Source organism: Panicum hallii, chromosome 7, assembly GCF_002211085.1.
Source record: "Panicum hallii strain FIL2 chromosome 7, PHallii_v3.1, whole genome shotgun sequence".
Lineage (NCBI taxonomy): Eukaryota > Viridiplantae > Streptophyta > Magnoliopsida > Poales > Poaceae > Panicum > Panicum hallii.
In genome coordinates, this window is record NC_038048.1 from 1,556,790 (window position 1) to 1,567,063 (window position 10,274).

Below are 10,274 nucleotides of genomic sequence, written 5' to 3' on the forward strand. Positions count from 1 at the left end.
TAGCCTTCTCCACAGTGACCACCTTCATTCTCGGAGAAGAGTCAACAGTGACTATATTCCTGCTCCCAACTAGCTCAACTTCATCGTCACTGCCTTCCTCATCCTCATTGTCAAGCTCCATTTCAGCCTCATAGTCATTTGGTTCTTTAGTATTACCCTCTGTATAAGGACATTCAAGACTATGCTCCACATACACTTCAGCTACACCACCTTCTGTGATACTATCTGACATGAAGTGGACGTGCTATCATCAACCAAAACCCTCAGTCCATTATTCAAATCTTTACTAGGAAACAACCAATGCAACAATGGCTCATCCTCAAACTTACAATGGTCCTTAAATGTCCTATTAGCTCAGGCAACAAAATCTTATCACGCTCAATGTTAAGACATTGCTTCTAAACCACCAACATACTGAACTTGCCTCCCATCATTGATGAATTCACAGAGAAAATGGAACCGAACAAAAAGTATGTCTAGCATATCCATTATACTAGTACCTACAACCAAATCAAAGCTACTTCTACTCAACAAAGACTGATTCTGACAATGCAAAACAAACTCATTCTATTCTAGGTGGATCTGAGGAATTTCAAGGTGAAGTTTGCATCCACGTACCTTGCCACATGCATTGCTGAGATGAAAGCCCTTCAGATCCGCATCACCACCCGTAAAATCCGCCCAAATCAAGTCCATCCGTACTCATGGCCATCCTCACTGCCAGTGGGCATGGCCGGTGGTGGCAGACAAGGGTGGTTGTGGCGGGGGGGGAGAGAGAGAGAGAGAGAGAGAGAGAGAGAGAGAGAGAGAGAGAGAGAGAGAGGGAGAGGGTGCTAGCTCGAGTTTTACTGGGACTCAAGTGATGTGGCTAGGGCTGACATGGAGGGGTAGCGGTGACGTGGATGGCGACTGGGGTCAAAACCACTGTAAACTGGCCTCGGGGTTTGGTGCCCAGTTTGAATAGTTGAGGTACGTAACATTCCTGGTATTCGAATTGTGGGGGTTTTTATAAACTTGTAGACCAATTCAGGGGGTAAAATGGATTTTTATCTATTTTTAAATCTGAATTTAACTAGGAATTGGTTGTATTTGATATAGAGGGTTTAGTGTTTAGTGGCTCTCATGCTCGTCTCCTTCGTCTACTACGTCACGCCCCTCTTCAACAGCTTTGGGGGATCCGCGATGTGGGCCGTGCTCACCGTCGTCATCGTCATGGAGTTCACCGTTGGTACATAACTACGTAGAACCGATCATCTATATATATTAAGTATAGGCTTACTTATAGACCAATGTCACAGGTGCAACGCTGAGTAAAGGCCTCAACCAAGACCTGGTGACGCTGGTGGCCAGTTCCCTCGCCATTGGAGCTCATGAGGTAGCCAGCCTCGTCGTCCCCAATGAGGAGGCAGAGTCCATACTACTCATCGTCTTTGCCTTCTTTGTAGGTAATAAGCAAAGCATATATCTATAGTTATATACACGAATGTTTCTTTGCTTCCATGGTCACCGTGGCATCAGCAATGTTGCATGCTTAACCTTGGTGGTACGGTGCGGCGCTGCAGCGTTGGCAGCGATTTTCTCACTGTTCATCCCGGAGATCAAGGCGAGGTTTGACTACAGCGTCAGCATCTTCATACTCACTCTTAGCCTCGTGGCCGTCTCCAGCTACTCCATCGAGGAGCTCATGCCCCTCGCGCTCCAGCGCACCACCACCATCTTCGCCGGCATCTCTATCTAGCTCTGCACCACCATCTTGGTCTGCCCGGTCTGGGCAAGCGAGGACCTCCACAAGCTCCCGGCCACCTTATTTGTGGACCACATGAGCATAATGGACAGTTTAGAGAAAGATTATTAATAAGGATAACTGAAATGCTAGCCAACTCAGCTAGCATCAGGTGGGACAGCTCTGATTTGTGTGCACGTGGATGAGAGAGAGAGAGAGAGTTGTTTGCATTGGTTGATTTGTTCACTTGGATGGTCACCACATGTCCCAAAGTGCATCTATCTCCATCACCATGACAGATGGAGTCAATGCAGGAAGAGAAATGGTGGAGTGGTGTTATGGTTAAATGGCTTGTTTTTTTTCCTATCTGTTATTATAATATGTGATGGTGTGAATCTTGATTGCACAAATAGGAACAGCGAGAACCATAAGGAAGTGGAACTCAAGGTTGAGGATGAGCGTAGTGAGAGTGGAAGTATGATGTTTGTAAGTTGGAAAAAAGATTGTCGAATGCCCTCTCAGGAGGTCTAGATACATGTTATAAAAAGCACCCATGGAGAGGAAGAAGATATTATGATACCCGATATCTTGAAGATGCCCCTAAAATTCCCAGGATAGAAAGGTAAACTTACCTCAAGCCTCTGATAGGACTTATATACTTGATAATGTTGGCTCCCAGTCAGGTGCATCGTAGATAAGGCCTGAGTATTGTAGCGGTCATAAGCATGGTGATAAATGAGTAGAAACAATAGAGGAGGGGTTCTGAGTCCTATTAAGGTAGTTGACTAATAAGGTCGGCTGATCTTGAAGTCTGGAGCGTTAAGGCGACAGGGAGCCCTTGCCCGTTCTCCTAATCCAGTTAGCCACCCCAGCCAATGATAATGAAGCCCCATCGGCCTCTGGTATCCATAGGGAAAGGCTTCCCAAGTGAGTCTTTCGAACGAAGCTTCCCTTCTGGTATGTAGGGTGAAGCTTGGGTAAAATGACTTCCGGCTTCGCTCCCTTGAGGTTCAATGGGTACCAACATGAAAGAGCTAATGCCTCCCATCCATAGATATACCTAGGCAACAGTAGTATACCGTCCTCATGTCTCGGCTGCGGGAGAAGGGCAAGATACCTTGCCCCCCAATATGTGGTACTGGCATGAGTAGTTAGCAACTGTAAATTGTCTTGAAAAAATAGAAACTAGAACAGATTTGAGTTTGAGTGGCTAAAACAATCCTACATGTATGCCCCGAAATTTCTTTTATAGATAACAGATCCATATTCTTAATACTCTATGCAGGAATGGAAACTGAATGCTTTGGAGAGAATGCTAGAAGCAAGAATCTGGAGGGCAAAGACTTCCTTTACACGTACAAGAACGTCCTCAGCACCAAGGACAAAGAGGACTCTTTGGTAAGCTCATGCAGTATTGTGCCTACCTCAAATACTTTAGGTTGTTCCTCTTCTCAGATTTTTAGACCAATTAATTCTTTCTCAAGGTCAGTTATTTCCCTGTGAAGTGATTCACTTGCTTAAACAATAGTTGAAGCTTCAATCAAGAGCTCATGGTAGTGCATATAATGCAATTGTGTCCATATATAAAATTTCAACATCACTTTATAGATTAATATAAATGAGCTCATGGTAGTGCTTATAATGCAATTGTGTCCATAAGTAAAATTTCAACATCACTTTATAGATTAATAAACATTCTTGGCTGTCCTAAAATTGAAAAAAAAACTTTAAGTAAACCACTAGGGAAAAAAATATGCCTAGATAATTTGGCAGGAAACATGTTTTTGCATTGGTAGGGAAAACCAGGAAGTCGCCTTGAATTTGACAAGAAGGTACTTTGTTTCTCAGTTTCTATCCTCTCTTCAAGTATCTGTGCAGCCTGTCAGCACGAGGAAAAGTTGTTTAAAAGAGACAGTTGACTGTACCTATTAGAATTACAAAATAAAGTTCAATAAATATCTGATTTTGATTCAGAAATTTCATTCAATAAGACCTCCCGGTTAATTGCTTGTGAAATTATTAGTATTGGAGCAACCAAACGAGAGCAATCTTGTCATGCGATATCACTATACAATTTCATAATTCTGTCATCCTGAAGCTATCATTTTTTACAGTAAGATTGTCAGTGATTGCTTGCACCTCTGACGTGGCACCCTACTTACAGATCAGCTAGGACCAAGTTGCCATCACCGCAGAACACACCTCCTTCCTCGATCCGTCCGATATTGGGTTGATTGCATCTTGACCTGGAAAGAATGTGATGCCTTATTTGCTCTGAATGATCGATTGTTTCAATTGGTTTTCATTACTAGGACTGCTTATTGTAAAACATTCTTCTTACATTGGTCATATGTTTCTTAATTTCTGGTGCAAACTTCATATTGTTTTACAGGTATATGAATGAATGCATCAGTCAATTTTGTAGGCTGTCACAGGAATGTCCTAATAAACCTATCACTCATACTCTTTCATGCAGACGGCGTCTTAGAAACACGATGAGTGTCACACCCCATTCAAAGACCTATTTGTCTTACTAACTGTAGCTTCTTGTCTCTAAACACCTATTATATTATCTTCCCTACATAAAGAGGATATAAAAAGGCACATTCAGTTTTTGATATCAGATGGATATAAAACAAGTAAAGGATTGTTTGCTAAGTTATTACTACCTCACCCAATACCTTTACACGTACACGGTGAGGTCATAACTCGTCAGGGTGGGTTCCTGTCAAATTCGAGGGCAAGGGTTCCCTATGGTTTTACCGTTTCTGTTGTCTAATTGTTGGGTTTGTTTTCTATTTTTCCTTCCTTTGGGAGCTGATTGCAGTGGCACAATAAGTGATGGATGAGTTGGACTCCAGAACTGCCCCAATTTCAATTGATGATTTGGGTAAGCTTGGTTGTGTGATTTCTTTTCAACCGTCACTTAGTTTAAGCTTGGTTGTGTGATTTCTTTTCAACCGTCACTTAGTTTAAGTTTGGTTGTGTGATTTATTTTCAACCGTCACTTCATTTTTTTAGTGTGAACTGAAGTACGATGTAAATACTTTCTCTCCTTTATTATTCATTTCAGATGTTCTCATGTATTAACCGTTTGTCCATTCCTTGTGACATTTGCTTTTTACTACAGCTGGGAACTAAGTGCAATTATAAAGTTTTTATTATTCGTTCCCGGAGGTTTAACTGAACCCTAATTATATTTTATCTTTTGTCAATGAATCCGTCTCTAACATGGCAACACGGTCAAAATTGTGAAATCTGATAGGTTCTATTTCATTCGCTTTGTTGGGTGTACCTATTCAACCAATTTTTGGAACCACTGTCTGACTGCTGATACTGTACCCCCTTTCTCTCTGTGGTATGACACACTGATCAACCATGCTTGCAGTGATTGAAGAAGGAGGCGCCAGGAGGTAATCGCAGATGAATGCCCCAGATCGCTATGAGCGTTTTGTCGGGCCTGAGGGCACCAAGAAGTGAGTCTTTCCCCAGACCTCTCACTTGATTTCAATTGATCCTTGTTGGGTCCTTGGTCTGGCTTGTTTAGTTGTTTGATGGAAAGCAGTGAGGTGCATGTTTCAGGCAATGCTACAACACTTGCGTATGCCAGTAGTCATTTCCGCCGGTTCATGTAAAAGGATTCATTTGGCATAAACCGTATTGTTCTGAATGTTTGACGATAGAAACAGTGAGCCGCATATTTTAGGCAACACTGCAAGATTATTGTTAGGGTATGATACAAATTCTGTTTTTTTCTAAGTATTTTCTTTAGTCAAGGTTTATTCAGCTTTATCTCTTATTTTTATTGTGTGGACAGATCCATACTATGAGCCAGTCTTCTCCGACACAGGCCTACACCCAGGCTATCAATGATCTAGACAAGGAGCTCGAGTACCTTAAGCAAGCTTTTGAGGTCTGTTTCTGATTTGTTCACTCAAGCTTGGAGTAATTCGCTGTCGTGTCATGGAATAGCAAGGAATAAAATGAGAAGGAACAATTTAACTTGATCTCTACTATACTAAAAAAAGTGCCTCCTGCTTCTGTTGCTATTACATCTTGATAGGTAATTCTTTGATACATTGATTATGAGATTTCAGATGTGGTATTTTTTGATCTGGCAAGCTTAATAAATATGAATGCACTCCCTTTTACCCACCCAATTGAGATTGAAATGCTGAACTTGGAAGCCACCATGACATTGGATTCAGATGTTTTGATAGTTTACATGCTACAAATATCCACTTTCACCAAAAACTTGCTTGATATACTAAAGAAATAGTTTGAGCCTATACATTCCTCGTATTCCAGCTGCATACTCGTATCCCATGTTGTCCTCTTAACAATGCTGCTATTGAGAGCATCATGGACCCCACGTATATTTTGCTTTATGATATAAAGAAGTGCCAAAATTTTTCTGTGATGACACATACTTATGCTGTGTGCTTGCATTCGATTAAATTTTCATGTCATTCTATCTTCGAAATCTTTTTTTAGCCTTAAGTCATTCTGGCATTCTTTGTCTTTTGGAAGGATTATCTCATTCCCTCACCTTCCCATTCTATTCATGTACAAGTTTTAAGCTAGTAATTGTAACACTTGGAAAAAGAATCTTTTTTTACTGAATCCATACCATTAGTATGCATATTGGTGGTGATATAAGGCATTCTGTTTAACTAGACACTTTTGCATTTGCGCAGATGAATTAAGATAGGAATAGTGCTTCAAGGGAAGAATTTGCTGACTTGACCAACACCGGTAATTGACTTAACTCAAATAAATAACACATATTTGTTGTGATATCATTGAAAACATTTCGAGTGATTGCAGTAGATGTAGATTCAAAAGAGCTTAAGAGGCAAAAGGAGCGAGTGTGTTTTGCTTCGTCATCGGAAGAGCAGAAACATGAGAGTAACATGAGCGTTCTGCTCATAAAGATTCAGCATGGTAACATGGCTGTATTTTCTAGCAGAAATTGAAATCCATGGTCGTGATTGCAGCTTGAATTCAGATGAACTGAATGTCTTACAGTATGATGGCATCCAAGGTAACTCTAAACAACGATAATACATTTATGAGCATGGTCTGCTTGTAGTATTTTTTTTTCCTTGGTGTGTTTGATTGTGGCACATGGTGACAACATCTGCGATTTCTTCGTGCCCGTGCTTATTTGGTATTCGCGTTTTGTAGGAACGTCAATTGAATACACTGAGGATTTGGACGACCACATCATCAACCATAATTCAGGTTCTAATCCTTGTCTATTGATATCCTTTTTCTGATCATAGACAAGTGAAAGATTCAGCATACTGGCAGCATGGCTGTATTTTCGAGCAAGATTAGAAACCCCTGTGTCGTGGGAACAACTTGAATTTAGATGAGATGAATGTCATACTGGAGGCCGATATACAAGGTAATTCGAAATTAAGGTAATCCATTCATGAGCATGATGATCTTGCCATCATTGCAAGGTCACACTTAACTGAAATAAACAACCTGATTGCTTATTCATGTAGTAATCGTTCCCCGATCAGTGGGAGCAACATGAGTCTATATGATATGAATGCCATACAAGACCAGGATAACAAAGGTTATAACTGTCTACTCTGGGTTTGGTTTTCAAATTGCATGCATTTCATTAATGAACAGTGTATTGTGGGCTAAGTCCATAAATTTTAGCACTCGTTTGGTTGAAGGCAAAAAAAAAAGAGCCCACATAACCAAATGTTATTCCAAACTTGCCAAGGTAGGTTTTGGTAGAAAAATTGGTATACCCACGTTTGGGCATGACTATATTTTGGCATCCAACCAAGCAGGTCCTTAATCTTTCCGTACTTGTAGCCTAGCTATAACTATCAACTCCTTGGTGACCAAATAGCTACGGGAGGTAATAACACTTTCTTCTCAACTGGGAAGTAGCATGAATTTAAGATATATTAGACACTATAACAGTTAATATCGGAAGAAGGTAATTGAAAGATTGGGAAAACAGATAGCAGTACCATAACGCTACAAAACAAAAGAAGAGAAGAAAATGCAAGAATGAAAGGAACATCTAACAAAATTCAAACACCAAGGGAAACCCAATTAAATTTAGGCCGAATGAATTTAGTTTCAAGGTTAAGGCCATCTAGCTAGCTTAGAAGAATTCGGACTCCTCGTTTCGTAATTTTAGATCTGATAAATCTAGCTGCAAGCTACACGTGATGAATAATATGAAAACGGAGTAGAGTTCCGCCGCCGTCGCTGGTTCATCAGCATCAAGCGACTCTTTTCCCCTCACGTAGTGGCACAGTAGCATTAGCGGCAGCAGAGACGGGCATGTGGGTGGCAGACAGCAGGCGGCGGGCGCCACGCGCAGGCCGGCGACCAGCTGCAAGCGGCCGGCGACGGCTGCGGATGGGGCGGGCGGGAAGCGCAGGCCGGTGAGCAGCTGCAAGCGGCCGGCGACTGCTACGGATGCGGCGCGGGCGACGCGCGCAGGCCGGCGAGCAACTGCAAGCGGCCGGCGACGGCTGCGGATGCGGATGCGGATGCGGGGCGGGCGGCGGACCACACGCCAATGCTGCCGACCGGCGGCGAGCGGCCGGCGAGACGCCGGCCTCGGCTGCGGTTGCGGCCGCGGGTCAATTATGCCTGCGGCTGCGGGTGAGGAGAAGGCCAGCGGCCCGTGGTTGCTGGATGCGGCTCGGGCTCCGGCCACGGAGGCAGCTGCGGCCCCGGCGCGTAAGCAGCAGGTAGACGCGTGCGCGGGAGCAGAAAGCGGATGAACCCGAACTCAGTTTCGCAGAAAAAATGGGAAAAAAAAACAGATAAACCAGGGGGGACCATAGAGAGGAAAGAGTGACAAACCAATGGGGACCCGACCATGGTGAGGAAGGAGTCAAAAATCAAGAAAGCAACATCAAGGAAGAAATAGAACTGGAGCTCAAGGTAAAAGAAAGCGAAGGGGAGGAAGCACAATGAAGCTTACCTCAGAAGTGAAGATGAGGAACGGGGAGGGGGGAGAGAAAGGGGATGATATTTAGCCTATCTCCAACCGTCGTTCTCTATATCCTTCTCTATGTCCGTCATGTACAGACTTCTCTACAAGATTCTCTCCTCTATATTTTATTTTTCTCCAACGACGTTCTCTAAATCTCGTTCTCTATACATTAAATCCTATATTAGAAACGTTTGTACGTACGTATTTATCATACCTCGAATGCTATGGACATATTTTATTTTTATTTAATTCAGTGTTTAAAACATAAAAAAAAAATATAGAAGAGAAGAGAGATCTATATATAGAGAAAACCTGTAGCGTTGTATTTTAGAGGACCATTTAGAGAATGCTGCTGGAGCATATAAAGAACGAAATCTTCTCTGTATATAAGATAGATAACGATTTAGAATCTTCCGTTAGAGACAGCCACTGGTTTTTCGCCGCTGAGGTTCTCTGTATATAGGCTGGAGCAAATTGGAGGACGGGAGAAACTTCTAACCTACAGGAATTGAGCACGTCGGTGCTACAGTATATCGTGCAGAGATTTTTCACCGCTGAGGACACCAACTCGAGTAGCAATTCGTTACCGTCTAGTTTGGAATCGACCGTGGAGGTTATTTACAACGACGTGGATGCCGTCACTTGCCGCCGACCTTCGGCGCTTTAACATTAAGAAATAGAAATTAGTACATTGTGCGCGCCTTTGCACGCGTTCATTTTTACTTTGTTTCTATTTGGCTATACACAATTATTTACAAATAGTAAAAAATTAAGAAAGGAGGTTATCTATTTTTTTGGGAAAAAAACTCTGTTGCTACTCCATCCGTGCTGAAATGTAAGATATTTTGCTTTGTCCTAAGTCTAACTTTGATCAAATTTATAGAGAAAAATATTGACATCTAATACATCGAATAAATAAATTATGGAAATATATTTTATAATGTATCTACTTATTCACATTTGACTTTTATAATATTATTACTCTTTTTTATAAAATTGGTCAAATTTAGACTACTTTGACTTAGGACAAACTGAAATACTTTACATTTCAGGACGGAGAAAGTATTTGGCTATAAACAATTATTTACAAATAGTGAAAAAAATGCTACGCAGGATACTAATTGTCAATATTTTGATATAGTAATTGTCAATTACATAGCCTAAGAAAGAGTTTGTATAAATGGAATATATATATATATATATATATATAAAAGATGAGTTTTATCTACACTCACCTGTAACTACTCTCACTATACCATTGTGCGTATGTTCACATACTCATTTATCACTTTGAGTATGTTTATATACTTATTCTAAGATACTTCAAAGGGTATATACGAAAAATTTTAAAAGCATCCATATTTTTTAAATATATATTATTATATCTTAGTACTTGTATATAAAATTAAGTATGCCCACATACTCTATGTATGGTCACATACCCAACGTATATACCATCATAGATTGTTTAGTATGATTACATGCACCTCGTATATACCTTTTATTGGATCAGATACGTTCTACACCATGAGATACACATGTAGGAGTAGCTACGAGCGCGTGTAGAAT

The 10,274-nt window shown here is 41.3% G+C and overlaps 1 pseudogene; it reads left to right on the forward strand.

The window, feature by feature from the left end:
* Window positions 1-704: 704 nt before the first annotated feature.
* Window positions 705-6,429, forward strand: LOC112899439 (annotated as a pseudogene).
* The last annotated feature ends 3,845 nt before the right edge of the window (window positions 6,430-10,274 follow it).